Consider the following 27,824-nt stretch of genomic DNA (forward strand, 5'->3'; position numbering starts at 1 on the left):
CCTTTTCTCTTTGTTCATTTTTTGTCACTATTGTGGTTTGGACGTAAGAATATGACCGTGTGCTCTAGAATTTCATGGCTTTTTTAAAAAAGTTTATTTATTTATTTTGAGAGAGAGAGAGCAGAAGAGGGGCAGAGAGAAAGGGAGAGAGAGGGAATCCCAAGCAGGATCCACACTGTCAGCACAGAGCCCCAAGTGGGGCTCGAACCCACGAACCATGAGATCATGACCTGAGCCAAAATCAAGATTCGGACACTTAAGTGACTGAGCCACCCAGGCGCCCCTAGAATTTGATGACTTTTTATTGGGGAGACTTGTATACTCGCAAAGGAAGTTCATTGTCCCCCTCCTTACTGTTCTCCATTTATACCTGCTAATTCTGTTGTAGTTACTGAGTCATCCGGGCTACTGCTCTGTCTAGTTCTCTCATATTTAATTCTGTCACTTTGATAAATGTTGAGGTCACCAGTTGCCATTATATATACTACTGGCTGCATTTCGCCATGTAAGACATTTTTATTATATTTACTGGATCACGAATAGTATGTTGTGTTTTTACCATTTCATGGTCTACTATTACATGGTGATTTCATCTGCCCATGGTTCTTGCTGTGGCCTTGACTTAATCCGACACTGTGGCGGTCCGCTCAGCTCTTCTGAAATTTGTGCAGGTGTCATAGAGTGTAAGCCATCTCGTTCCTTCAAAGGTTGTCATCGGCTCCTGTTCACGTGACTCCTGTGGACAGGAGACTGTTGGGCTTTGCTGAAGGGTGAAGTCTAGTCTCTTTGCTCACTGTGTTGCAATGATATCTCCTCGTTTACGTCTGTAGCTCTAACTCCAGAAGTTGGACGTCTAGAAGGCATCTGTATTCATTTCCCAGGGCTGCCATCAAATGTACCGTAAGCCGGAAGGCTTAACACGAGAGAAGTCTGTTGTCACACAGCTTTGGAGGCCTCAAGTCCAGAATCGAGGGTCAGCAGGGCCACGCTCCTTCCGAGATCCTAGGAAGAATCCTTCCTGAAGCCCCCGATGGTGGCATTCCTTGACATCCTCAGTGCTCCTCGATGTGGAGCCGCATCTCTGCAATCTCTGCTTCATCTTCAGACGACCTCCTGGCAGAGACGTTAGTCATATTGGACTCTGGGCCCACCTTGCTGCGGTATGATCTCGTTGTAAGGAATTACACCTGTGAGACCCTTTCCCCGAATAAGATCACACCGTAAAGTACTGGGGGCCGGGACTTTAACATATCTTTTGGGGAAGGGGGACACAAAATTTTAATATAGTTTCCATGTCATTTTTTAACAGCTTTGTTGAGATACCTTCCTGTGTTTTTTTTTTTTTTGAGATAGTTTCTGCCTTATGACCTTTCCGTTTGCAGTGTCTTTGCCCCAGTCTTCTCATGGCCTCCTTAGATCCTTCAGCCCTGTGCTCGAAACTTCTTCAGAGAGGCCTCTTCCGACCACTCTATTTAAAATAGAAACTCTCATCCACTTACACATATCACTGTCTGACATTTTGTTTGTTTGATGACTGCACATTTCCCCAGGTACATTGTAGGACCTGGGAGAGCAAGAAATTCACCTTGCCGTTGACCAGATGTCCCCAGGGCCTAGAACGGTGCCTGGCACACAGTAGGCGTTCAGTTACTACGTGCTGAATTAACGTGAGAATGAATATAGTCGTAGCATCATCCGTTGCCCTGTCACTTTATTGACCAGAGTTCTGAATCAGAGTGAATAAGGAGGAGATATATGGGAATGTTTCAGTGGAGCATAGGACAACAGTATGTGCAAAGGGCCTGAGGCAAGAGTGTGCTTGGCATGTCCAAGTAACAACAGGGTTGGCCAGTGAGTGTAAGTGAGCAGTAGGAGATGTGATTGGAGAAAGGGACCATAGCAAGCCCCTCTCCCCCTTCCCACAATCTTTGGGCCACCTGACGTTCTTTCCCCGGCCGTTCTAATAGCTGTCTTCCCATTGTTGGGTGGTGGCTTAAATACCACCTCCCTCTCATATTCCACTGCCACAGCATCCCATAGCATTTATCACCAGCAGTGAATCCACTCACTTCTTTATTGTCTTGCCCTCCCACTGCCCCAACCGACACATAAGTGCTGCGTGAGTCAAGATCACGTTTGTTTGATAACTGTTGTGTTCCTGGCATCCAAAAAGGTGCACACTCCCGCAAGTGTTGGTTTGTTGGTCGAGTGAGTGAATGGAGACGAACTTCTATCAGTAAACGAGTTCCCCTGAGTTGCTTAATTCCGTTTATAAAAACACAGTTTATAAAAGTTTCTCTTTTCCGGGGAGGAAAGGAAGGGGAGAAGACAGAGAAAGGACAGCCATATCTAAATATGCTTCCATCTCCCATATTTATTACCAAATAATACAGTTATATTTCTGGCATTCTCCTGTGTGACATTTTTCTATTCCCATGACCTTAAGGCATATCCCTTATGAATTCTAAGGCTCTGTTTTCTCCCTTGCCACACGTATCGAGTTTTCACCCAACATATTTTCCCAGTGTTTTTTGATTGCTTTTCACATAGTCTTCATAACGTTAACCTTATAAGGCACATAAATATTTCTAATCTGAGTTTAAACAAGAAAAAAGTGAAGTTAATTGTCTACAGTTAGTAAGTCCATCGATGAACTCTTATTAAGTGGTCTGCTTACCAATTCCCCATATGTTTATTGTGTACATACTGGATACGAGGCACTGGTCTAGGCTCTGGGGGGTCCTGGAGTAAGCTGGGCAGGCAAGATGTGGTTCTTGCCTTCCCAAAGCTTCTGTTCTGGTATGAGGCAGACACTAAAGATTATTTTCGTGAGAAGTTATTGAATTAAATCTGCACGTAATTGATACACAAAAAAGGAGCATGTGACGCCATGAAGGCATCTTACGGTAGGACCTGAGCTAGTCTTAGGGGTCAAGGACACCTTCTCTGCTAGTTTCTTCTTCATTAAACATTCTTCTCTTTTCTGTTACGAACAGAACTCTGATTTCGTTTGAATGGGCAGAGTATCCATTTTTGTACTTCCCTTGCAACAAGGGATGGCCACTGGACATCGCACTGACTACTCACGTGGTGGAAGTGGACCGGATGGTGCCGGCTGAGTTTCGCTTTCCTGGAGTAGATTCCGCCTCTTCGTCCTCAGTCTTCTTTCCACTTCCTCCTTGATAGGGGTGTCCATGGAGTGATACGAAGACCGAAGTCACAAAGGCATTGACGATATCTGGGACCTGGTGCCCCTGCCCTTGGGTTTCTCTCCCCTGACCTCTTATGAGGTGCTAACAATGAGCCCCTATTTGATGAAGCCACAGAAGAGGGGTTTCTATATCACGCAGTTGGGTGCAGTTCCTAGTTAGTACAAGCTTACTTGAGGAAATGGCATGTGAACTGGGCTTTGAAGGATGTGAGTAGCAACTAACTGAGTCCCCACGTGCTCTGCGTAGACCTAGGGCTTTTGAACGCCGGGGTCTCATCATCTGAGTTGAAGGGTATCGGAGCACAATTTCTTAAATCCCTCTACAGTCGGACTTGACGATGAACCTGCCGGAGGAGAAAAGGCTAAAAGCAGCAGCTGGCCCTTGCCGTGAGCGAGGCACTGTTCTAAGGGGTTTACACCCGTGACCTCTTTCAGTTCTTACGACAACCCTTTGAGAGAGATGCCATTGTTGCCCCCTCTTAGTTGAGGAAGCCAAAGCGAAGACAGATCAAGCCAGTGGCTCAAGATTGCATAGCTACTAAACGGAAGAGCCAGGATTTGAAGCCCCGTAGTGTGGCTTGAGAGCCTGAGCTCATTAACTCGTGACGAGTGGGCTCGACCCCAACTTTGGACTCATTCCTGTCTCCTTCCCTTTGATGCCTAAGAGGCCTCCTGAGATGTGGTGCCCAAACAGGAGACGTTGACTGTTCTTACCGAGGAGTGCACTTCTGGATTCTGTTCCCCGCTAGCTGATAAGCCAGTTAGGCGATGGTTTTGGAGTACCTTCATGTCGGTCCTCTCCTTTTTGTCATTTCTGGGAACCCTACCGAACCAACTGTTCCCTCAAGTCATGAGACAGAGAAGTTCTTGATAGTCTTTTTTTAGACCCTGACCCAAAGTCTATCAATTTGTTCCAAGTTGCGATAAAAATATTTATCGCGAGTACACGCAGGTTGTTTTATTTTTTCCCTAGCTTCTGGACCGTTGCTTTGTCTGTCTTTTATCGCCGCTTCTGGGATGCCCCTGGAAACACGGAAGCTTCCCCCATTAGGTCCAGCTCAGGGTGCGACTCAGAAAGCAGTCCGTGGATTACTAGTTCAAAACCAGTTCGAAAACTGTTACTGGTCTGCGACAAGATGAGTAGGGAAATGAAGAGGCTTGGGCAATTTGGCATGGCCACAATGTCCAAGGATGTGGTCCCTGAGCTAGTCTTGTTGATGGGGCACGGGCCACTCCGGGTGCTGGCGCACTCACCCAATGAGCTGGTTGTCACGGGAGCTGTGTTACAGGCATGGGCAACAGGACCACTTGGTTCACGATGGATTGGAAATGAGAACAAAAGTGCTTCTTCACGACACATAGTTTGAGAATCCCACCTGTGACTCGCGGTGGCAGTTCAGCGTGTGTCATGTAATCTGGCCCTCGACCTTATTTTGGTAAGCTTTATTTTAGTCATTTCGTCTGTGGAGCCTCCTTGCCTGCTGTGACCACATCCTGTCCTTTCTTTCCTTCACATCTACCGTAGCACTTAGCAAGGTGCTGGCCACATACAGGAGACAAACCTCAAATGCTTTGGGGCGCCTGGGTGGCTCAGCCGGTTGAGCGTCCGACTCTTGATTTCAGCTCAGGTCACGATCCCAGGGTTGTGGGATGGAGATGGCAGTTCGAGTCTGCTTAGAATTCTCTCTCTCTCTCCCTCTCTCTCTGCCCCTCCCCTGCTCGCACTCTCCTCTCTCGCTCTTAAAAACAAAACAAGGGTTTTGTTGTGTTTTTGCCGTGATTCAAATCGTGAGATGAGGGGGGTTGGGCAGGCAGGAGAAGAGTCAACTTTGCCTCACTTGGTGCAAAAAAGGGAAAACAATCCCTCATAACTTAGATTTTAGAAATACAATGTCAAGGAAGAAGCTTCAGGAGTACTATTCTAATGACCATTTATGGGAGCCTGTCACACACCAGGCATTATGCTAGAGGCTGTATTTGTTTCCATATGTCGCTTCACTTAATCTTTGTACCATCTCGTGAAAGTAGGTATACTTACCGCCATTTTGCCAATGAAGGAGATGACGTATCAGAGAGGCTGAGTGACTTCTATGAGGTCACACAGCTACTGAGTGGTGGTGGTCTGTCTGACCTCAAAGCCTGTGTACTTTTTCCTCTTCCCATTATTCCTTAGTGACAGCATGTATTGCTAAAAGGGAAGGTTACCGGATTTAGAAAATGACTTCAAATGTATTTTAAATATCATTTTTCTAAAATAGCTTTTTTGGTGATTGTTGCTAGGTCTTAGATTTCCATTAAAGCCCTTTCTGTTCTATACTTTGCTTTTACTTCAGACGATGGGGCACAATCTTCCTCGGCCCAGGCCGTCCAGCAAATTACAATTCCAGATTCACCTTTGCACCTCTTGGGAGAAGACAGACAGAGCCTTCTTTTTGGGGTCTAATTAGGCCGCGGTTTAGCCTCGTGGCCCTGGAGGTCGGGACATGCAGCTTTAGCAGAGACGTGCATCCAGTCTCTGGGGACAGCAGGGTTGTTACATGTCTCCGTGGTGTATCATATGCAAACTGTGTCTAGGATGGGCTTTTCAGATGCCGCTTTCTGGCTCCTGGGGGAGAATTGTTTTCTAATGTTTTTAGTAGTTTCCAAAGGCTTTTATTCCCTAATTGAAATGTATAATTACCTGCTCCTAATTAAGTCCCGTCTCTGAAAACTGCGTCAACAACTTGCTGTCCGGAGTTAAGGTTGAACTGCAGTTTATACCAGACAAGGGCACATTTACTGAGGACCAAGAGATACTCAGCCTGGTTGTCTAATTATCCCCCCGAACACAGATTTATAATTGTATTCCGTTAGATGTATTTTAGAAAACTGAACTGACTGCCTTAGGGATGAAGCAGGTAAAATGGAGATTTTTATGGTAGTTTAATTTTTTTTTTTAACGTTTTATTTTATTTTTGAGACAGAGAGAGACAGAGCATGAACGGGGGAGGGTCAGAGAGAGGGCGACACAGAATCTGAAACAGGCTCCAGGCTCTGAGCTGTCAGCACAGAACCCGACGCGGGGCTCGAACTCATGGACCGCGAGATGACCTGAGCCGAAGTCGGCCACTTAACCGACTGAGCCACCCAGGCACCCCTCTTTTTTTTTTTAAGCTTATTTCTTTTGCGAGAGAGGGGTGGAGAGAGCATGAGAAGGGGAGGGGGAGAGAGAGAGAGAGAGGCAGAGAGAGAGAGAGAGAGAGAGAGAGAGAGAGAGAGAGAATCCCAAGCAGGCTCCACTGCCATCACAGAGCCCAATTCAGGGCTCGAACTCACAAACTGTGAGATCATGACCTGAGCCAAGACCAAGAGTTAGATGCTTAACGGCCTGAGCCACGCAGATGTCCCCCCCCTCCACTTTTTTGTTGTTTTTTTTTTTTTTTGTAAGTAGGCTCCACACCCAATGTGGGGCTTGAACTCACAACCATGAAATCAAGAGGCGCATGCTCTTAACTACTGAGCCAGCCAGGCGCCCCAGTATTTGAATTTCTAAAGCAGAATCAGGTCTGTACTTTACGAACTATTTTTATGTTTAAAAAAAAAACAAGGTTACTAGGAAGTGTCTATCCTCAGTGTGAGTTCGTCGGTCCCTAACACATTCCAAGGAAATTTGATTGTGGAAAGGTGTTTGAGAAACGACGTCTTTTATATTTTGTTTATGTTGCGGTGATCTAGTAATTAAATGAGAAAGCAGACTAATAGTGACTCAGGATTCTAATATGAAGAGGAGAGACATAAGGAAGGAAGAAAGTAAATTGCCCTCTTCAGAACGTAAGCAGTCTGCTGAAAAGTAGTTTACCTAGCATAGCATCTCTCAAATAGATGTGTGTGTACTTAAGTAATTTTTCTTTAGCCAATTATCTCTGTCACATCACTGTTTCTTTAATCCCTCACATCTAATTGCTGATCAAAGCCTAAATTCCAACTGCTAAATGAAGCTCTTAATCTGTCCCTTCCTCTCCAATCCTGCCGCCCTATAGCTACTTTACCTCTTGTTCCTGAACTGGTCTCCCTTGACCCCAGGATCTTCCACTCCCTGATCCGACTTTTGTCCTGGTACCATAGTGGTGGCTTATTCGAAAACATGTACTTGATCATGTCACTCTACCACTGAAAAGCCTTCATTTCTCACAGGAAGAAGGAGGAGGAGGAGGAGGAGGAAGAGAAAGAGAAGGAGGAGGAAGAGGAGGAGAAGGGGAGGAAGAGTGGGAGGAAGGAGGGAGGGGGAGGAGGAGGAGGGAGGAGGAGGAAGAAGAGAAGGAGAAAGGAGGAGGAGGAGGGAGGAGGAGGAGGAAGAGTGGGAGGAAAGGGGGCAGGGGAGAAGGAGGAGAAGAGAAAGACAAGGTAGAACACAGACACGAAAGAAAGATAAAGACAAGATGGAGCACAGAGCCCCTGCTTCATGATCCTTGTCCACCTTTCCTCTAGCATCCCTGCTATTCTAGCCTCAGGGCCGAGCCGGTGGCTCCTAGGTCTCTCCTTCAATCAAACTGCTCTTGGTCGAGGATGCTCTTCGCCAGCCTGCCCCCGATCCCCAGGTGTTGGCATCGGCTCCTCCTCGGTAAGCCTTCCCTGACAATCTCTTCCTGCTCCCTCTGCTTCTACTTAACAACAATCCCAATGTGTTTTCAATATCAGTCTGGGTGCCATCTATTTTAATTATTATGTTTTTATCTAATTATTTTATTTTATTATTTTTAAAGGTTTATGTATTTATTTTGAGAGAGACAGAGACAGCGTGAGCAGGGGAGGGGCAGAGGGAGAAGAGAGAGAGAATCCTGGGCAGGCCCTGCCATGTCAGCACAGATCTCGATGTGGGGCTCGAACTCATGAACTGTGAGATCATGACTGGATCTGAAACCGAGAGTCAGACGCTTAACCGACTGAGCCACCCAGGTGCCCCTAATCCTTGTATTTTAATGACAGTGTGCTGACCACCTAGATTTGGATTCTAGCTTTGCATTTCCTAGCGGGGTTAAGTTGACAAATGGCTTAAGTTCTCTGTACTTGGGTTTACTCGTTTGTAAGGTGGGGATATTAATAGTGCCCACTTCTTGGGACTGTAGTGGAGATCCAGGGAATTAATGTGTGCAAAGCTTTTGGAACCCTGGCTGGGACAAGCTGGGTGCTTCACTGATTCCACGGAAAAGCCATTATGTGAGTTGCATAGATCTTATTTGAGAAAATACTTTAAAGGCATTTTGTTTCTGCTCTTGTGCTTACTTGTGAGGTAAATAATTGGATAATATTAAAATCTGTAGCAACAACTTGCTATTTGTCCGTAGAGTTCTTAGAAAAACGAGAAACTTTTCAAATAAAGGACTATTACACTCCTGGGCAGAGAAGTTTACTGTGGTTTGAATATTAGTAATTTTAGTCAGAGCCTTGACTGATCGGCAGCTTATCTGCAATTTACCCAACTCCTTTACTCGGTTTCTGAGTTGCCCTAACCACACAGCAGAACCATAGGTAAGAAGCAAAGATTTCTGGTGTTGGTTCCTGGACCATGCGATTCAGGGAACGGCCGTGAGGTTCCTCGTTTTCTGTGGGTGATTCTATTTTTCACCATTATAAATGATGCTGAAGTGAACATCCTTTACCCAAAAGTCTTGTGCACCTTTAATTATGTCCTTAGAGCAAGTTGATCAAAGTAGAATGGTTGAGTCAAAGGAAATAAATGGATATTAGTTATTAGCTTACCTTCCAAACAAGGTTTTATTCATTGATACTCCTACCCATCGCACTTGGAAGTGTCCCATCTCCTCCACACTTCTGCTATCGCTGAGTATTCATCTCGTTTTCTTTTTTTAATATTTATTTATTTTTGAGAGAGAGAGACAGAGACAAAGTGTGAGCGGGGAAGGGGCAGAGAGAGACAGACACTGAATCCAAAGCGGGCTCCAGGCTCCGAGCTGTCAGCACAGAGCCTGATGCGGGGCTCGAACTCACAGGCTGTGAGATGATGACCTGAGCCGAAGTCGGACGCTCAACTGACTGAGCCACCCAGGCACCACTTTATCTTGGTTGTTGTTGTTGTTGTTGTTGTTGTTGTTGTTGTTGTTGTTTTTAATTATTCCCTTCCTTCATAAGCCAGAGGAAAGAAAAGACATACGAAGAAGGTGTTTTGCTCATACAGGGGAGGAGATATTCACCCTCATGTCTCTTCCTTATTCATCTGTAATAAAAGATTCATTTTTAATAAGAGACTTATGCTTTAGACTCCACTCTTTTTCTGACCGCAGACTTTTTTTTTTTTTTTAATTTTTTTTTTTCAACGTTTATTTATTTTTGGGACAGAGAGAGACAGAGCATGAACGGGCGAGGGGCAGAGAGAGAGGGAGACACAGAATTGGAAACAGGCTCCAGGCTCCGAGCCATCAGCCCAGAGCCTGACGCGGGGCTCGAACTCATGGACCGCGAGATCGTGACCTGGCTGAAGTCGGACGCTTAACCGACTGCGCCACCCAGGCGCCCCATGACCGCAGACTTTTAATAATCAAAACTTTTCATACTCAGTACGTTTCTTTTAAATCTTCATAAATGAGGTGCAAGAACAGAAACCTGCTAATACTGCCACTGTGTGTAGTTAAGTATGGATAAGAAGAATCGCAAAGACTTTAAACTCCAGAATCCCAAGACTCACTTTAAAAAAGGGACGTGAGGAATACCAAAAACAGTGGGAATCAAAGAAGCTCAGCCTGGAGCTTAATATTTTCACTTATTGGATAGGACTGCGTAGAGTTTAATGAGTGATAGCCTTTAATTTCTTTAAAGTTTTTATTTATTTTGAGAGAGAGAGAGAGCACAAGCAGGGGAGGGTCAGAGAGAAGGAGCGAGAGAGAGAATCCCAAGCAGGCTCCACACCGTCAGCATGGAACCTCATGGGGGGCTCGAACCCGCGAACTGTGAGATCATGATCTGAACTGAAATCAAGAGTCAGACGCTCGACTGACGGAGCCACCCAGCTGCCCCCAGAGACCTCTGACATACATGGTTTGTGGAGTGACTCAAGATCTCTTGGTGACATTGTTTGAAAAATGATCAGAACAGTTAATTTTATTCTCTTTTTATGCAAAAAGGTGTGAATTAGAAAGATTAATACATAACTTTGTGATGATTGGTGGTACTATTTATTACTTCCTACAGTTTTCTTATTAGGTACTCTCTGGAATGATTATGTACGTATAAGGGAACGTTAATGCATATTTATAGCTAAAAAGTAGTTAGACATGGGGATTTTCACTCTACTGTATATGTATATATATTTTTTTCACTATGTATATGTATGTATACATACACGTATATATACATATATATTTTTTGAAAGAAAGGACCTTCATGATGTTCGAAAGTAAAAATCTGGGGACCTGCGGGAGGGAAGGAAGGGGTTAAACATGGCAGGAGAGTGCCAGGACAGGCCTCTGGGCTGACTTCTCATTAGGAAATCTGGTATTTCAGGTTGGACTGGGCCTTGGGAATGGCTGCTCCTTTGTTCAAGAGAAAAAGTGCATTAGATCTGGCTGCACTTTCAGACCTGACCTGTAGAAAATGAATTCTAGAACTTTCTAGGGTCCGAAAGTGAGGCGGCCCTGCAGTACCTTGAACAGAGGTAACCCCTTGAATCGGAGATGGTGTCCCTGATCCTCAGGTTACGCACACTGACAGCCTGGACACCCATGGTGGTGATTAACCCTACAGATCCCTCCATTCCCCTCACATTTATTTTGAGATTCGCTCTTTAGTAAAAGTGACCTTGACGCTGGCGGGGGTTTTTTTTTTTTTTTTTCTTCAGATTTTATTTATTTATTTATTTATTTATTTATTTATTTATTTATTTATATTATGAAATTTATTGCCAAATTGGTTTCCATACGACACCCGGTGCTCATCCCAACAGATGCCTCCATGCCCCTCTCCCACTTTCCCCTCCCTCCCACTCCCCATCAACCCTCAGTTTTTATTTCAAGTGCTTTTGTTTTCATAGCTCGGGATACATTTATTTATATTTTTCTGATGACCAGCCTCTGTGCGTGGACTCCTTCTTGCGCCGTTTTTTCAAAAAGTTGCTTCGTTTAACCTGTGACTAATTGGTTAGATAAAACCAGCATATGTACTCCTAGAACCTAGGAGTACATTTCGTCCCAGGCCTGGGAAGGAGGAGTAAATTGCACTTCATTCCTGTCATTCTTTCTCTTTCCCTTTCCTGCAAAATTATCATCCAAAGTCGTGTTGGAAAATTCTTCATTTGTCTATCAGAGCTCTTTCATTCATTCGTGTATTATTCCGTAAATCTCCCCCCCCCAGCCAGCTCCTGGACTCCAAGTGTCCTCCCACCCACACACAGCACAGGAAGGGAAGCTTCTCTAGGAGAAGAAACCGGTCAGAAAGGAAAGAGTAAGGAGTATGGAATGTCAACTAAGTGAAAAATTTGTGATTTGGTGGAGAGAACAACGGACCAGAGTCTAACACGTGGGTTCTAGGCTTAGCTTCCTACTGATGGGTTGTGTGAAATTGTACAATTGCATCTCATGTCTTGAGTCCCCACCTCCTTAGCTTGTAAAATGGGGTGGCCTGCTTCCCTAAGATGGTTGTGGGAATCCGATGAGACACTGCACGCCAAGGCTCTCTGTAAATGCTCAGGCTCTTTCTGAGAGCACGGCGCCATCATTATTCCGGAAGCAAAACATGAGACAGGCAGGACAGGGAGTCCGTGTTGGGAATTCATTCTGGAGCGAGGTCGCAGCAGTCATTGGGAAGAGTCTTCCTTGGGCAATTTCATATTTACTTATTTACGTAATCTCTACACCCAACGTGGGGCTCGAACTCATGACCCTGAGATCAAGACTCGCTTGCTCTTCTGACTGAGCCAGCCAGGTGCCCCATTCCATGGGTAACTTAAATGACAATGCCTCAAGGAATTTTCTCCGGCTCTACCCCGCCCCAAGTCCAGGTTGTGCCCCTGACATGGGCCCCTAACACTGTATACTTTTTGTCCCCGAGCATTTCGCAGGTAGCGGTACCAGTGTCTGTCTACGAGACCGTAAGCCCGTCGTAGTCAGGGCCTTCTCTCATCCATCACGATGCCCACAGATCCTGGCGCTGTGTCCATAGGGACAGTAAGTAGACAAGTGGAAGTATTTCTCACGAGCGAAGACCCGGACGAGGCATTCGGTCAGACAGCATGACACGTCAAAGGATTCTGCTGGGCACTCACGCTGTGTGGGAAAGTCAGCAGATTGAAACCAGGTTTGGGGTCCAGAAGGCCAGTCTTAAGTCCTAGTAGTCTCACTGCTCAGCTATATTATCACCAAGACATCCCTGTGCTATCGGGAAGCGTGCTGTCGCTTCTCAGCTTCCGAGAGTGACAACCTCTCTGTGCTTCAATATCCTCACTTGAAAAATGGAGCAAAAAAGCACCTTCAAATGCCTCATCTTCTTCAGCCACGTTAAGACGCGGTTTGGGTTTTTGTTCGCGGCGCCGTAAGCAAATGCTGTAAAGCGTTTTGTTTGGTTTTCATTTTCCTGAAAAATGACAACATTCAGATACTTTGCAGCATTTCTCAAATGATGGGTAACATTGTAAGAAGAGCCTTGTCCTTTTTCTCTTGGCTCATCTGTAACTCCAGACTTCCTGTTTGTTCGGGTTGTCGGATGGCTTGGAATCCTGGAGGTTTGAGGGAAGCCGAGTACCTGAATAAGGCTAATGACTTTGTAGAAGCCCATACTTCTTGCCTAGTGCTCACCTCCCGCTGCCACTAGCCTCGCACAAGCCGCTGTCATCTCTGGCCTCCTAACGTACTTCCGCTTCTTGCCTCCAACCCACTTTTCACAGCACAGAGCAGACGTTCCCCGAACGCACATCTGACCGTACCCCTACTGACCGAGAGCCCTTCGGGAGGCCCCCCCGGCTGGCCAGGGCTCTTTCTCAGGATCCTCCTCTTCTCTGTCAGTCTGTCTGTCTCTCTCTCTGTCTGTCGCACTCTCTCTGTCGCTTTCGGTTCTTCCAACCAGCTGGACTCAGTTCTCTCCACCCCAGACCTAGTTCTGCTCTTCCTTCTGCATGGAATATTCTCTTCTGTCTTTGCCTGGCCAACGGTACTATCGTTCGGGTCTCAGTTTTAATGGCACTTCTTGGTGGTGCACCTTTCCTGACCCCCTAGACCAGACTGAGCATCCTTGTGATGTGATCCTGACTCTTCCTCTGGCCTGCCTCGTCCCGTAGAGCTGTCTGTAAACTCCGTGAAGGCAGGAGCAAGCTTCTGCTGTTCACCTCTGCACCTCCAGGACCTGCCGGGTGCCGTGTGCCTCGCGTAGATGGCGTGCCTCAGGTAGGAGTGTGCCTGTAATGGGTTCATTTTAATAGAAAGGGTAGTTCCAGGGTGCCCGGGTGGTTCAGTCAGTTGAGTGTCTGACTTCGGCTCAGATCATGGTTTCACGGTTTGTGAGTTCGAGCTTCGCATCGGGCTCGCTGCTGTCAGTGCTGAGCCTGCTTCCTGTCAAATCCTCTGTCCCCCCTCTCTGCCCCTCCCCTCTCGTGTTCTCTCAAAAATAAATAAAACATTTTTTTTTTTTTTTTTTTTAAAGAAAGGATAGTGCCACCTAGCCAAAGCTGTATCATTTACTCTTCCACTATGGTGCTCATTCAGTTGTTAATCCTCTACTCTGCCCGGCACTGTTCTGAGGGCGGGGCATACAGCACTGAACAACACAGCTATAGATTGAGCTGGAAGGACATTTCAGGCAGAAGGGAAGCCTGCAAAGCAGGTGGTTTCAAGGAACAGCTCGAAGGGCGGGCGGGAGGCTGGAGAACCACGGGCCAGGAGAAGGAGGAAGGAGTGAGGACTTTGAACTTTACTCAGCCGGGGGTCTGAGCAGAGGAGGTAGGGGAAATCCAACTGACTTACGTTTTAAAAGGATCCCTCTGACCTATGTATAGATTACTGACTCAAGGGAGATAAGGCAGAAAGCCAGGACGCTAGTTAAGGAAGCTTTTCGAAAATCCAGGCGGAAGGATGTCAGTGACTTGACCCAGCAGCTAGCAGTGGGGGTGGTGAGAAACAGTTAGCTTCTAGATATGTTTTGAAGGACGGGCCAAGAGGATTTGCTGATGGGCTGGATGTGGGATGTGGGGAAAGCGGGTGGCAAGGATGGCACCCAGGGGCTTTGGCCTGGGTGACCAGAAGGATGGAGCTGCTGGTAAGGGGACGGGCAGGTGGCCGGTAGAGCAGGTTTCAGGGGACAGATGAGGAGCTCAGCTTCCACATACTTAAGATGCCTATTAGTTACCGGCGTGTTTTTGCGTCCTAAAGTAATGCATCTAAGATGGCAATTTTCTTTCATCTATATATGGAAATAATGAAATACCATACATTTCCCCCCCCACCCCCCCCACCCCCGAAATGGAAACGCAAGATTGCCCTTTTCTGTAAAATTCTATGCCTGGCCATTTCCTGTGCGGGTGTACTAGGATTCCATGTTTCTTAGAGTAGACGTCAACCCGGATCCTGTTTTAGAACCAGTAGAATTGTGCACCGCTGATGTTTGCTTCACTGTATAAGGTATTTATTTACTTTTTTTTAAAGTTTATTTATTTTGGGAGAGAAGGTGTGAGCAGGGGAGGGGCAGAGAGAGAGGGAGAAAGAAAGAATCCCCAGCAGGCTCCGAGCTGTCATCGTGACCTGAGCCGAAATCAAGACCCGGATGCTTAACCAACTGAGCCACCCAGGCACCCCTAAGAAACTTATTTTTATAGTAAGCCTGTTGGGGAAAAAAAACAGGTAACTTACTCTATTTCCATACCTGAGTAAAATGATGCTAAGTACAATTTATCCAATGACTGAGGTCTTGGGTCACCACTTAGAATAAGCAGCTGCCCGCTGGGCACGCTGAGGGCCTCCTATGTGCTGGTAGCTCTCCTCACTGTCACCGTGACAGGTATGTGAGGTCCCTTGGGTGAGTTGGAGTTTTTGCCATGGTGTTCGCTCATTCTATCCTTCCCGCGTTTTTTCCTTGTGTCCACCCCCCCCCCCACACACATACACACAGATGATATTTTTAGCACACTTGCTTTCCATTTCTGTTCTGACTGTTGAAATACCTTTTTCTTTTCCTTTCTCTTCTCCTTGCCTTCCCGGCGAGTTCCAATGAGCTGAGGTTGCCATATGTGATTTTTAGATAAGTGGGCTGTTACTAGTTTTGCATTTTCCCTTCTGCAACTTTAACTTTTTGCCTGAGCTGCTGGGGGCCATACTTACAGGCCAAGGGCCGGGTTGATGCTGAAAAGCTACTAGTGGATGACATCTGACAAGATACAGATAATCAAGAGTATAGTCATGACTGTGTCTATGCAGAACTGGTCTGTATCCTTTTCCTCGGCTAGATAAGTTTTATATACTCCCCCCAAGAATAGCATTCTTTTTTTAAAAACATTTTTAAAAGTTTATTTATTTTGAGAGAGAGAAAGTACACACAAGCTGAGGAGGGGCATAGAGAGAGAGGGAGAGAGAGAATCCCAAACAGGTTCCATGCCGTCAGCACAGAGCCCAACGCAGGGCTCGATCCCACGAACCATGAGATCATGACCTGAGCCGAGATCAAGAGTCAGATGCTTACCCAACTGAGCCATCCCGGTGCCCCACCCCCCAGGAATAGTATTTTTTACAGAAGATGCCCCAATTCGTGTTGTTGATAACTAACACCGAGCAGAAAGAGCCATTTCAGAGGAAGAGTTTTCGAAACTGGAAGACTGTGTATGCCGTGAAAATTAATGTTAATGAAGTCAGATATGTTGCTAGATATTTGTATCCAGAAAAATGGATTTATCACTGAGTCAACTTAAAAAATTTTTGCCTGGTCCAAAAATTTCTTTTAATTCTAACCACCGAATGACAAAGCATAGTTCCTAGAATGGATGCGTTCTTGCAACAGCTGGTTTTCTCGGATTATTCAGGATTTTTGCTGGAATCCAAGTGGTCTTTCAAGAGAACCGATGATTTTCTGATGAAGCTGTTCGCACGCTTTTGAAGCCAGGAGAAGGGGTGAGCATTAGTTTGCATTCTCTTCGGCCATAGAATTCTCTCTCGGGCCAGCAGTGTTTGATGAAGGCTGGATTACCATTTCAGTTGTATAGACAACAAGACTGAATGAAGGTATGAAATTGTCTTGGTAAGACGAAGTGAAATCGGGCCACCACACAAGCAAACATGGACATCACCTGTATCTGGAGTCTCAAAGCCATGAAATACGCGGTGTTTGAAAGGATACGAGAAATACATTGATTTGATTTGACTTTTTTCTTTTTGGCCATCCTTCGTGTTACAAAACAGTTGAAGCTTAGTATCATTTCAAGCACGGAGTGTAAAGTGATCGGTGAGGCTGGATGGAGGAAGGGCAAGAGAAATGAATGTGAAGGACAAAAAAAAAAAAAAAAAAAAACAACCAAAAAACCACATATCCTTCGAAGACCTCTCTGTCTCGAGGACAGAAAATGCCTTGGCAGTCGCGATTTTTGTGCAGTCAGAAGGGAGCTGATTTCCCAGCTGTTCTGGTGTATTTTCCTTATTAGTCTTTGCTCCCACGGTCTAAAAGCAAATACCGGATCTAAGCGCCTACAGTACTGGTCAAGGACTGCAGCTTCCCTTGTGTGTGACTCACAGGCGCGAGCAAACCACCTACTGTAACAGCTGGCCCCAGACCCTGGCCCGGCCACAGCGCAGCAGCTGCTTTGCTGGACCCCTGCTTGCTTGGCTATTAACTGTCTTAACTGTTGCTCTTACCTTTATGGGCTGTGGTAAAGGCGGGCTTTATTTATTTATGTTTGTTTGTTTTTGAGAGAGAGAGCGCGTGCGCGCGCGAACAAGTGAGGGAGGGACAGAGAGAGAGAGGGAGACACAGAGTCCAAAGCAGGCTCCAGACTCCGAGCTGTCAGCACAGAGCCTGACATGGGGCTTGAAGTCACAAACCGTGAGATCATGACCTGAGCCAAAGTCGGACGCTTAACCAACTGAGCCACCCAGGTGCGCCAAAGGTGGGCTTTAGATACATAGACCCTTGGGTCCATTTTTCCCCAATTGTATTTCTCGGTTCTTACTAAAAGATCTCAGCGGTCACCTGGAAGCGTAATTTCGATTTAGGATGCTAGAAGGCCGGTCATCATTTACAACGGCCCTTCGTGTGCTTTTCTGCATGCGTGATTACTTTCTTGATGAACAAAGGTTACGCTTAGTTTCAGGCTTGGTTATTATTTGTTACTATTACGATCAGTATGAGGTGAACCACCTTTATAAGAACTTGTTTCCTTTTTTTTAATGTTTATTTTTGAGAGAGAGACAGAGGGCAGGCGGGGAGGGGCAGAGAGAGAAGGAGACACAGAATCCGGAAGAGGCACCACGCTCCGAGGTGTCAGCGCAGATCCTGACGGGGGGCTGGAACTCACAAACTGTGAGAACGTGACCTGGGCCGAAGTCGGACGCTTAACTGACTGCGCCACCCAGGCGCCCCTAGAAGAACTAGTTTCTTAAAACGGGTTGGCATCTTGCTGCGTTTCTTTGACTCTCTGCCATACCTCTCCTCTGCCCAGAGGACCATCCTCGAGGCTTCACTAGAGAAAGGGAGAGCACAGCACCTGGCCTCAGAAAGCCTCCAAACCGGTTGTGGCTACAGATTAACATGTGAGAATCAAAGATTCCCAAAGGAAGGCAAATCAGATGCAGTTTCAGAGAAAGGAGAGATTTTTTTTTTTTGCGGGGCAGGTCAGTCTGTGCCCCAGTGCTTGTGTCTTGCAGCCTTGTGTTTTACTGGGTATTAGTATTGTTTCGCAAAAGTTGTTCTGGAGTCACACGCCATGGTGTTTTCATCTTTCGATCTCCCTATTCTAGTACATTCCGGCCCCTGCACGGGACACGACACTTTACACATAACACGTGCCAGGTAAACATTTGCTGACATAATTGAATGGGAGAAGGCTTTGCGGAAAAGGCAGAGCTTGGGCCCAGCTTTAGATAGAGAGGGGAGGTTGGCCAGTGACATACTCTGCCTGTATATGAGTCATTCGTTCTGGGCCTTGAGGAAGAACTTGCAAAGTCAAAACAGAGCGGAGACACATGCCAGGTCGAAAGAGTAACTACGGCAGAGCAGAGGGTTAGTGTATGAAATATGGGGTCAAGGAGGAGGCCTGGCAAGACGTTGTTCTGGAGAATAACTGGGACGGAAGGGTAGCCAGATACAACAGCAGGGCCCCTCGGAGGTGCTGTGGGTGGAGGGACACCAAAGTAATAGTCTTCCTCTCCCCATCTCATGCTGAGGACACACTTTTCATTTGCACCTTAGCGCATTTATTGTAGTCTTCAGGGGTGGGCGGGACCTGTCAACGTGATGTCGTATTTCCCTTCTTTACATGCGGATGTTTTATGTGTTAATCAGTTTGTTCTGGAATTGGTTTGTTTTCAGGAAAGAGGTGGAACGCATTTTGAAACACCATTTGAAAATTGGATTGAGAACATTAAAGTTTCTTTTTTTCTTCTTTTCTGTTTTTCCTGGGACCCTGGATGACTTTATAGAGATGCCATGGATGAAGAAAAGGAATTCTTGAAAACTAGAAAGCTACCTAGCTTGGGGCAAAGCAGGAAAAAACCAGCAGGTTTGGGGAAATGAGGGTTTCTGCGCTGGCCATCGAAGAAGGGACAGAAATTGCCATTTGAAATCAGGGCTCAAGTGTGAGAGAAGTCAGGGCTGGAAAGAGATTTAACCGTGGAAGTGGTAGTTAGAAATGGGGGACCGTGCCTGGGGAGAGCAGGTGGAATGGAGTTCTTTTTTTTTTAAAGTTTTACTTTTGAGAGAGAGAGAGAGAGTGAGAGAGAGAGAGAGAGACAGAGTGTGAATGGGGGAGGAGCAGAGAGAGGGAGACACAGGATCCGAAGCAGGCTCCAGGCTCCGAGCTGTCAGCACAGAGCCCGACGCGGGGCTCAAACTCACGAACCGCGAGATCATGACCCGAGCCGAAGTCGGACGCTTAACCGACTGAGCCACCCACGCACCCCTGGAATGGGGTCCTTAACTGGGATCCAGAGTGGCTCTGGTGATTGAAGGTCAGGGCTCTATAGCCACCGGAAGTTATGAGCAATATTTTCTTTGAGTTTCCACTTGGCGTGTTGGGATGGAGTGTGTTTGTAACTTTGGTCAGGTTCTTAGAGGTATCCAAAGGTTAAGAAATCGCTGATGTAGAATGGGAAGAGGAGAGCAAGAAGGTCGGAACTCTGAGGGGAAATCAACATTTAAGGAGTTCTCAGAGAAGAGCCAGGGGAAAAGGCCAAAGAGATTGGGAAGGCAGAAATCTATCTGGGAAGTCAGGCGGATGCGGAAGGCAACGGAATGCGTGGGCGCAGGGCAACAAGGTTAAATGGTATCTTAAGGTCGGGTAGGGCTAAAAGAATGTGTTCGATTGACCATTAGGAAGTCATTGGTGACTTTCAGGAGAGCGGTGTAAATGGAGGCACATTGTGATAAGTGGAGGATGGGACTCAGGGAGCCGGGAAGTTAAGTCCAGCTTTCTCTTTCTGGAAGGTTAACATTTGACAAGAGTGAATATTTACTGAGTTCCTGAGAAGGGCTGGAACTTGGCCATTCACTGCAGACATAAATGTGAGCAAGGTAACATAGGCTTTGCTCTCACGGATCTCAGGGTCTCGTGGGAGAGCTGGGCATTAATCAAATAATGTCGCAGAGTAAGCATGTCCTCACAAACTGGGAAGAGATGTGGTGCCCGGCACTGAAGCGTGACCTAATCTGGGGTCAAAGAACGACCCCTGAAGAAGTGAGCTTTGAGCTCAGACCTGAAGGGTGAATAGGAGTGAAATAGTGAAGAGAACGGGGCCAGAGAGCAGAACATCCTAGGCAGTGAGGGAAGCAAGAATGAAGTGTACAGAGAGCGAGGGAAGCCCAGCGACAGGAGTCCATGCTGGGTCTTTTAAATGAGCATAAAGATCTGCGTCTAAGAACATTCAGGAAACTGCTAACCTGTGGATGGCTGCGCACGGTTTTGCATTTCAAAACCAAATAGAAGGAGCCAGGTGAGGAATAATGGTACAACCTTGGACCAGCATCCTGGCAAAGAAGATGGAGAGGGGCAGAGGGTTTCAGGAATCATGCAGGAGCTGAAATAGCACCAGAAGGTAGGAGAGAGAACGCTACCTTCTCTCTTAACGAGTGCTTTAGGAGGTCCTGCGAAAAGTAAAGTTCTCCTTCAGGTGCTGAATACCGAAGCTCATTTGTAGGCAAAGGGAAAGAGCAGTGGAGAGAGCGAGCTTGAAGACATACAAACCCGGAGGGGACACACGGGCTACTAGAATCGGAAACACTGTTCTCTAAATCGCGAAGACGGGGCTGGTGAATATACAGGTGTGGTTACAGGTAGAAAGGAGGCAAACCGAGACATGAAGACTTGGTTCATGAAGGGGGGCTTGTGTCTGCTTTGGGGTGACGCTGTGACCCCCCGCCCCCAACTAATAGGCTAGCATCAGGCTCTGGAGGATGAACAGCAAGAAACTCTAAGACAGTTCACGGAAGGGACACATTTACCATTTGTGTACGTGCACAAACACTGTGTGACCCTCACAGTACCTCTTGGAGCCCATGTTTCAGTTTTATGGTTAGAAACAGGCAGGGAGCTTTAAATGTGCAAATGTCCAACAGCTGTCTCGAGCTGTGTTCAAAAATCTCCTTTTCCCCCCGAATCCATGAGGTGGTTTGCCCAACATTGGGTGGTGGGTGTCGTACAATAAGGAAAAGCACAAATCTCAGACACTCGAGTTGTTACTCAGGAGAACCGGATCATTGTCTTACAGACAAGGCACCCACACAAGTCTGAATTTCAAATGACATGTTAACTTGCATTTCATGCTAACAATTAAGTCCTCCCATAGGGACACCAGTGAGGCCAATCAGTCTTTAAAACTCAACACTGATTTTGGGGCACCTGCGTGGTTCAGTTGGTTACGTGTCCGAATCTTTGACTTCGACTCAGGTCATGATCTCATGGTTTGTGAGTTCAAGCCCCGCTTCGGGCTCTGCACTGACAGCTCAGAGCCTGCTTGGGATTCTCTCTCTCTCCCTCCCTCTCTCTCTGCCCCTCCCCTGCTTGTTCTCTTTCTCTAAATAAATAAATAAACTTAAAAAAAAAATCAACACTGATTTTAAGTTTAGTAAGAAAGATGCAGTGAGAACTCGTATGTCAGATCTCTCGAGTCGAATGTGCCTATTTAATGTCCTAGCTCAGAAAAAGAGATCGGGTTTTTAGTTGACCTTTAAGAAAATGATCTGAGGGATTCATGTTTATCCGTCCCCCTTTCTGGTACAGTTGTGGGAAACTTGGACTCTTTCAACACATCAGATCCAACTGCAGAATCTCCGAGTGAATCTACGTGTTTGTGACGACTCAGGCTGCAGGGGTACGGCTTTGTCACAAAATGCTTTTCTCTCTTCGAGAAAAATGTGTATCCTCTGAGCATGGTAGGAACGCGCCATGTTGAATTAGAAATGAGCAGTGCGGTACCGGCTGGAGGAGTAGCTCTGCTTGGCGATCTTGAAATAAATGCAGCTGGGATAATTTTCGATTCAACCCTTGGCAAACCTTCGGTGTGTACAAGAAAAAAAAAAGCTGTGGAGGAGGCTTAACTGCTGTAGGCGCTCAGCAGCCATCACTCTCTCTCTCGAAGTTTCCAGTAAACGGTAGGTCAGCTCTGCGTCCTGCTGAGGTCTGGTGAGCACTCTGGGAAGAAATGATTCTTATTAAGTGAGTTCATATGTCTAATTGCTGAGCACAGGGCCTGGCACATTGAAGTGCTTAATGAATATTAGCTTTTATTTTTAAAACGTATTATTATTTAGGATTATTAACTTCCTAAGGCTCAATGGGTACCCTGAAGGGTCACGATTATGGACCCAATTTCCTCCTCTACCCGTATGGTCTCTCAGTTCTAGACTGACATACCCAGGCTTTATACCCCACGCCTTCAAAGGAGACCACGTACTGCTGGGAACGTGGCTTTCAGTTCCATAGCAGCTCTGAAACTGATTTCTGTATTACAAGGTTTCAGGTGATCATGGTTCACTGGTAGAATCAGGGAAGTTCAGAAGCCGACAGAATCTCCCCCTTCTGGGCCGATTCCTTTCTGAGTTCCCAGGAGAACTAGGTTTTGGAATTTTCCCTAAATGTCTATCCTCCTAGGGCTGAATCGAACCTTTGGCGTTTCCTGTTCTACACTGGGAACCAGAAGCTTTCTGAATTATCTCATAGGACATTTCCTGATCTGTGAATCTTTTAGAGCCTGAAGATCATGTTTTTCCCCTCATCATCTCCTGACTCTCAGTCTCCAAGGAACATGTGCGTATTTCATTACAACTCCACCGTTTCCCGCGTTCGGTGGTAAATACGTGAGCTACAAGAGTGTACATTCATAACACAACACCAAAGGTTGGCAGTACAGATTTATGGCTCATTACATCATTTTAGTGTGGGGCTGATTCACCCAATCAGTTTATTTAGCAATAAGAGAATATTAAAGAAGGCAACTGTACCAACCTACACCAGCCCCTGTCTCGGCTGGGTCCATTACTTCCGCCCTCTCCTATCAGTGGCTTGATAAGGTGGATCTGCGCTCGCAGAGATAGGCCTTGTCAGGGAGCCAGAGCGGGAACTTCCCAACAGGCCCTGTCTGTACTCAGGGACTTCAAGAAGCAGAGGACGCTGTGAATCTAAAAACGTAGCATTCCTCTCCTAAGGATTGCATTTTCACTTTTGAGGTTTTGAGTGTTCCTCTCTCTTTTTTATTTTTAATTTTTTTAAATGTTTATTTATTTTTGAGAGAGAGGGAGAAAGAGTGTGAGTGGGAGAAGGGCAGAGAGAGAGAGGGAGACACAGCATCCGAAGCAGGCTCCAGGCCCTGAGCTGTCAGCACAGAGCCTGATGCGGGCCTCGAACCCATGAACCGTTGAGATCGTGACCTGAGCCTAAGTCAGACGTTAAACCAGCTGAGCCGCCAGGTGCCCCTCGAGTGTTCTTCTCTTGCTATTGTTTACTCCATCCTTTGTTGTTCAGACAAACTCATTCTGCCTTCTACCTCCAGAATGAGGCTCTCTTTCCTGGGACATCCTGGTCAGCCAGAGTCATTTTATCCCACCCTGCCGGTGTCACTCGTCACAAAGCTCTTGACGTTCAGTTAGGAATAAATAAGTTACCACCAGAATCAAAGTCAAGTTGAGTTTATCAAACGTTGGGTGTTTTCGCATGGGGGGGGGGAGGATGGTGGAAATAGGTGGTGGGGATGAAAAGGACACTTACCGTGTTGAGCAGTAGGTAATGTACAGGATTGTTGAATCGCTATACTGTACCCCCCAAACCGATATCACACTGTATGTTATCTGTGCTGGAATTAAAATGAAAAAGCTTAATTTAAAAAAGGGATGTTTCCAACATTTTATTTTTAAAAGCTTCAACTCTACAGACATGTTGAAAGAACTGTGCAGCGAGCACCCCTCTACCTGTCGCCCAGAGTCCACAGTTAGTATTTTTATTTATTATATAACCATCTATCCACCCATCAGCCCATCTTATCATGTTAGCCTTTTGCTTTGAAGTAATTTTAGATTTACAGAAAAGTTGCAAGAATAGTGCATAGGGTTCCCAAATACCTTTCATCAGCTTCCCCCGATGTTAGCATCTTACAGAACCATCACACAATGATCAAGTCAACATTAGAATGATCTGACACAACACTGCCAGTAATATAACCTTATTTTTAAGAACCTTTCTAACAGTGAGTTTCTATTTTTTATTAAAAAGATTTTTTTTTTCCAGCTGGACTTTAAATAAAAACTTGGGAAACGATACTGCAACACTATTAATGAATCTACACATCTTACTTGAATTTCATCAAATTTCCCACTAAGGTTCTTTTCCTGGTGGAGGATGTGATCCAGGCTCCCGCCCTGCATGTAGTTGTAGTATGTTCTTTGTCTCCGGCCTATGACAGCTCCTCTGTTTCACATACTCTTGACCCTTTTGATGTATACTAGCCATTTATTTTTTGAATGTCCTTCAATTTGGGTTTGTCTGAAGTTTTCTCATGATTACACCAAGACTGCGTTTTTTTTACGAGAATACCACAGAAATGAGATTATGCCCCTCTCTGTTCATCACATGGTGGGGGGTGGGCATCATATCACCCCGTAAAATTGCTACTGATGTATCTTTTATCAATTGGTTAAGGAGTTGTCTGCCGGGCTTTTCCACTGTAAATTTATTATTTTTCAGTTTGTAAAAAATAAGTGTTTTGGAGGAGATCCTTTGAGACCATTCAAATATCTGGCTTCTCCTTAAATCTCGCCTACTAATTTTAGCAGGCATTGGGGGGTTTTGCCTGGAGCAGTTGTTTCTGTGGCTCTCTAATGGTGCTTTCCCATGACCCCCATTCTTTCTACATTGATTAGCTAGGGTTCTACCTTAAGGAAGAGGTGTCCCCTCTTCCCCATTTATTTATCTGTTCAATTATTTATTTATGTCAAGACGGAGTCAGGGATCTTTCTTTCATTCTTTGGGTTCCAATCCAGTTTTATCACAATTTATTTTGTTGCTCTGTTGGATCATTGGAAACTCCCTTCAGATCAGCTCCTGCACCCTTTTGACCTGCCCTGGCATTTCCTGAGCACTTCTTTACTTTCTGGCAACACAAGATGTTGCAGACTTATTTTGTATTTTCCCTATTTTCTCTAAGGAGCTCTGGGTTCTTTTATGAGAGATTGGGGTTTAGAAACCAAGATCTGGGCATTAAGTGTGCTTACTGCTGTGGGAGTACCATTGTCTTCCCAGTGGATGGAGCTAGAAAGTGTATGTGTGTGATTGATATGTAACATCTATATTTCTGTATTTATCCATCTGTGTGTGTGAGTAGATATGTGCACATATATATTTACATATACATATTCCTCTAAATATTAAATCATGAGCTCATGCAGATGCCCTTGAGTCCAACTGAACACCACGGTTTTATTCAGGACTTCCCCTTTTCTTAATTGCCAGCTTCTAGCTCTGCAGGGGAAAACCTGGCTGTCTTATCCATAGTATATTTACTTATTTGTCCAATCCTCATACACACATAAAGTAGTTTCAGAGTTGCTAATCCATATCTCCTTGGAGGGATGAATTTACTAATTAGAGTCCAATATTAGTACATGATTCTTTTTGTCCTTAGCATTATAGTTTGTGGCCAAAAGTTGCTTAGATTAGTTCCTTTCTTCCCCACCCTCTTCAGGGTGGTTGAGTTATTGGTTTGTAATAATACAGTTAGGTTCATTTGTTACTGCTTGTATTCTATTTTGGATTCCCCCCATATCTTGATTGATTTAAAAAAATGTATACTTACTTTCTTGGTGTATATGTGGGCAACATGTGAAACACTGCTGTGATTATTTTTTAAATATTTTATTAAAATTGTTAATGTTTATTTATATTTGAGAGTGAGTGACAGAGAGAGATTGGCAGAGGGGCAGAGAGAGGGAGACACAGCATCCAAAGCAGGCTCCAGGCTCTGAGCTGTCAGCACAGAGCCCGACATGGGGCTCAAACCCACGAAATGTGAGATCATGACCTGAGCCGAAGTTGGATGCTTAACCCACTGAGCCACCTAGGTGCCCCAACACTGCCATGATTCTAAAGTAGGAGTAATAAAGAAATGTTCACCCAGAGAAGTGCTGCCCTTTCCCTATTCTTTCCACCACATTCTCACTCTTTGCAGGTGACTAATCTCATTTGTTTCTGGCTTATCCTTCTTATATTTCTTTTGCACATGTTAGCAGCTTCATGAACACCTCTATGTTTCCCTTTCTTTCTTCCATGAATCCGCCTTATTTTTGATGCATTTCACAGAAAGTTGCAGCTCTCAGTACATTTTTACCCTAAACACTTTGGCATGCCCGTCATTAACTAGGTTTCAATTTTTGTCTATTTTTTTTTCACTTTTATTTCTTTCAAGGTAAAATTCACACGCAATAAAACTCAAGAATCTTAAGTGTACTGTCGAATACGTTTTGACAAACGCATATACTTGTGTAATGCAAACCCCTAACAAAACGTAGAGCATTCCCATAACCTCACAAGTTTCCTGCTCCGGCTCTGAGACAACCGGTATTCTAAGTTTTTTCTACCATCGTTTGGTTTGGCCTGTTCTAGGCTTCCTAAAAGTGAATTATACAATGTGTACTCTTCTGCATGAAGCTTCTTCCACTCTAGCCTGTCTTTGAAATACATCCATGTTGTGTGTCTCTCTAGCTCATTCCTTTTATCGTGTTAGCATTCTGCTGTGTAAACATACCAGTGTATGCAGGATGAACAGTGTAGATTTTCTGTTGATGTGGAGTTAGCTTATTTTCATCCGATGCTTCAGATTCTTCTGGTGTTACAGTGCCGTGCTACACATCTTTTAAATTATTTTAAGTAATTCAGCTTTATATGTTTTGCCTTGTGCACACATACATGGTGCTTTCCTTTCAGAAAGCTCAGTGTTAAAACACGATTAGATTCTCTCTGTAGAGACAGATAAATGTACTTTTAAGACATTTAATACTGAAAAATTCATACAACAAAAACCGAAGTCAGTGACTATTCTATTTGAGAGAGAGGCGTGGGGGAGGAGGGGCAGAAAGAGAGAGGGAGAGAGAGAATCCCAAGCAGCCTCCACGCTCAACAAGAAGCCCAGTGCGCGGCTCAGTCCCAGACCCTGAGATCATGATCTGCGCTGAAATAGAGTGGGAGACGCTGAACCTACTGAGCCACCCAGGTGCCCCTCAGTAACTATTTCTTGAACATTGGTTATACGCAATTACTGCGTTAGATCTTTGGGAATACAGGCACGAGGAAGACAGAGGGCTGTTTATGGATGTTTTAGGGCATTCAAGGTACATTCGGACACCACCAGAGACAGGATTTCCCGAGAAGAACCCCAATCATCATCTCAGTTGTGTGCTCCAAGTCGCGTGAGCAACGCGGTGCTCCTCCAAACAAGTGGTCCTTGTTGAGAAGCTGCGTCCTGGTTTTTGCAGCTGTCGCGTGGGCTCAGGGTGGTGGAGAGGAATCGGCCGGAGAGGGGAAGACAGGGGAACACAACGGAGGCTAACACGAGCCCGGAACTGTGCCGCCAAAGGGGGATGGCATCAGGAAGGAAGCATTTCCGGAGCACGTGGGGCCGGCATTTCCGGTGCATGCGGTGCGGCCATTTCCGGAGTATTACGTGCCGGCATTTCCGGCGCACGCGGTGCCGGCTCTCACCTGTGGCGGCCGCCGCTGGCACCGAGGTGGGAGCCAGGCCAGCCACCGCTCAGGCCTCCGATGGCACGGCGGGGAGGAGGCATCTGCAAAAGGCCACAGGCCCCGTCACCCCTTAGCGTGCACGAAATGAGGCAAAAGGGTGGCTCAATAATTTGGCCCAGGACACACCATGGAAGGCACTCAGTGAATGCTAATTTAATTGTCTAGGTGGGTCCATTTAAAATGTCTCTCTCGCTCTCTTTTTGAAATCTTAGCAAC

At 45.8% G+C, this 27,824-nt stretch overlaps 3 long non-coding RNA genes across 10 annotated transcripts in view; all 3 read left to right on the forward strand.

Moving 5' to 3' along the window:
• Positions 1 to 27,824, forward strand: part of LOC121020266 (uncharacterized) — a 48,025-nt gene that overhangs the window by 13,591 nt on the left and 6,610 nt on the right. Inside the window, exons 3-5 of one of the 6 annotated variants that reach the window (XR_005786045.1) lie at positions 831 to 1,189; positions 2,997 to 4,647; positions 5,545 to 6,208. The exons of 1 other annotated variant lie outside the window; for it this stretch is intronic. This is a non-coding gene — a long non-coding RNA (uncharacterized LOC121020266). Of the gene's footprint in view, positions 1 to 830; positions 1,309 to 2,996; positions 4,648 to 5,544; positions 6,209 to 27,824 lie in introns of those variants that run through there. 4 more of the 6 variants (XR_005786042.1, XR_005786046.1, XR_005786043.1 and 1 more) reach the window with 4 other exon arrangements.
• On the forward strand, positions 11,187 to 16,672 carry LOC121020279 (uncharacterized). 3 transcript variants are annotated; one of them, XR_005786050.1, is made up of 4 exons: positions 11,187 to 12,366; positions 13,473 to 13,578; positions 16,178 to 16,287; positions 16,372 to 16,672. It is a non-coding gene; the product is annotated as an uncharacterized LOC121020279 (long non-coding RNA). The 3 variants fall into 3 exon arrangements; XR_005786049.1 differs by having other exon boundaries at positions 11,187 to 13,578; XR_005786051.1 differs by having other exon boundaries at positions 11,187 to 13,578; positions 16,200 to 16,287.
• Positions 21,378 to 23,696, forward strand: LOC121020290 (uncharacterized). The gene is made up of 2 exons (XR_005786052.1): positions 21,378 to 22,628; positions 23,343 to 23,696. It is a non-coding gene; the product is annotated as an uncharacterized LOC121020290 (long non-coding RNA).

The sequence above is a fragment of the Herpailurus yagouaroundi genome, unplaced genomic scaffold (genome assembly GCF_014898765.1).
Source record: "Herpailurus yagouaroundi ecotype Mexico unplaced genomic scaffold, PumYag 77, whole genome shotgun sequence".
NCBI classification, from domain to species: domain Eukaryota; kingdom Metazoa; phylum Chordata; class Mammalia; order Carnivora; family Felidae; genus Herpailurus; species Herpailurus yagouaroundi.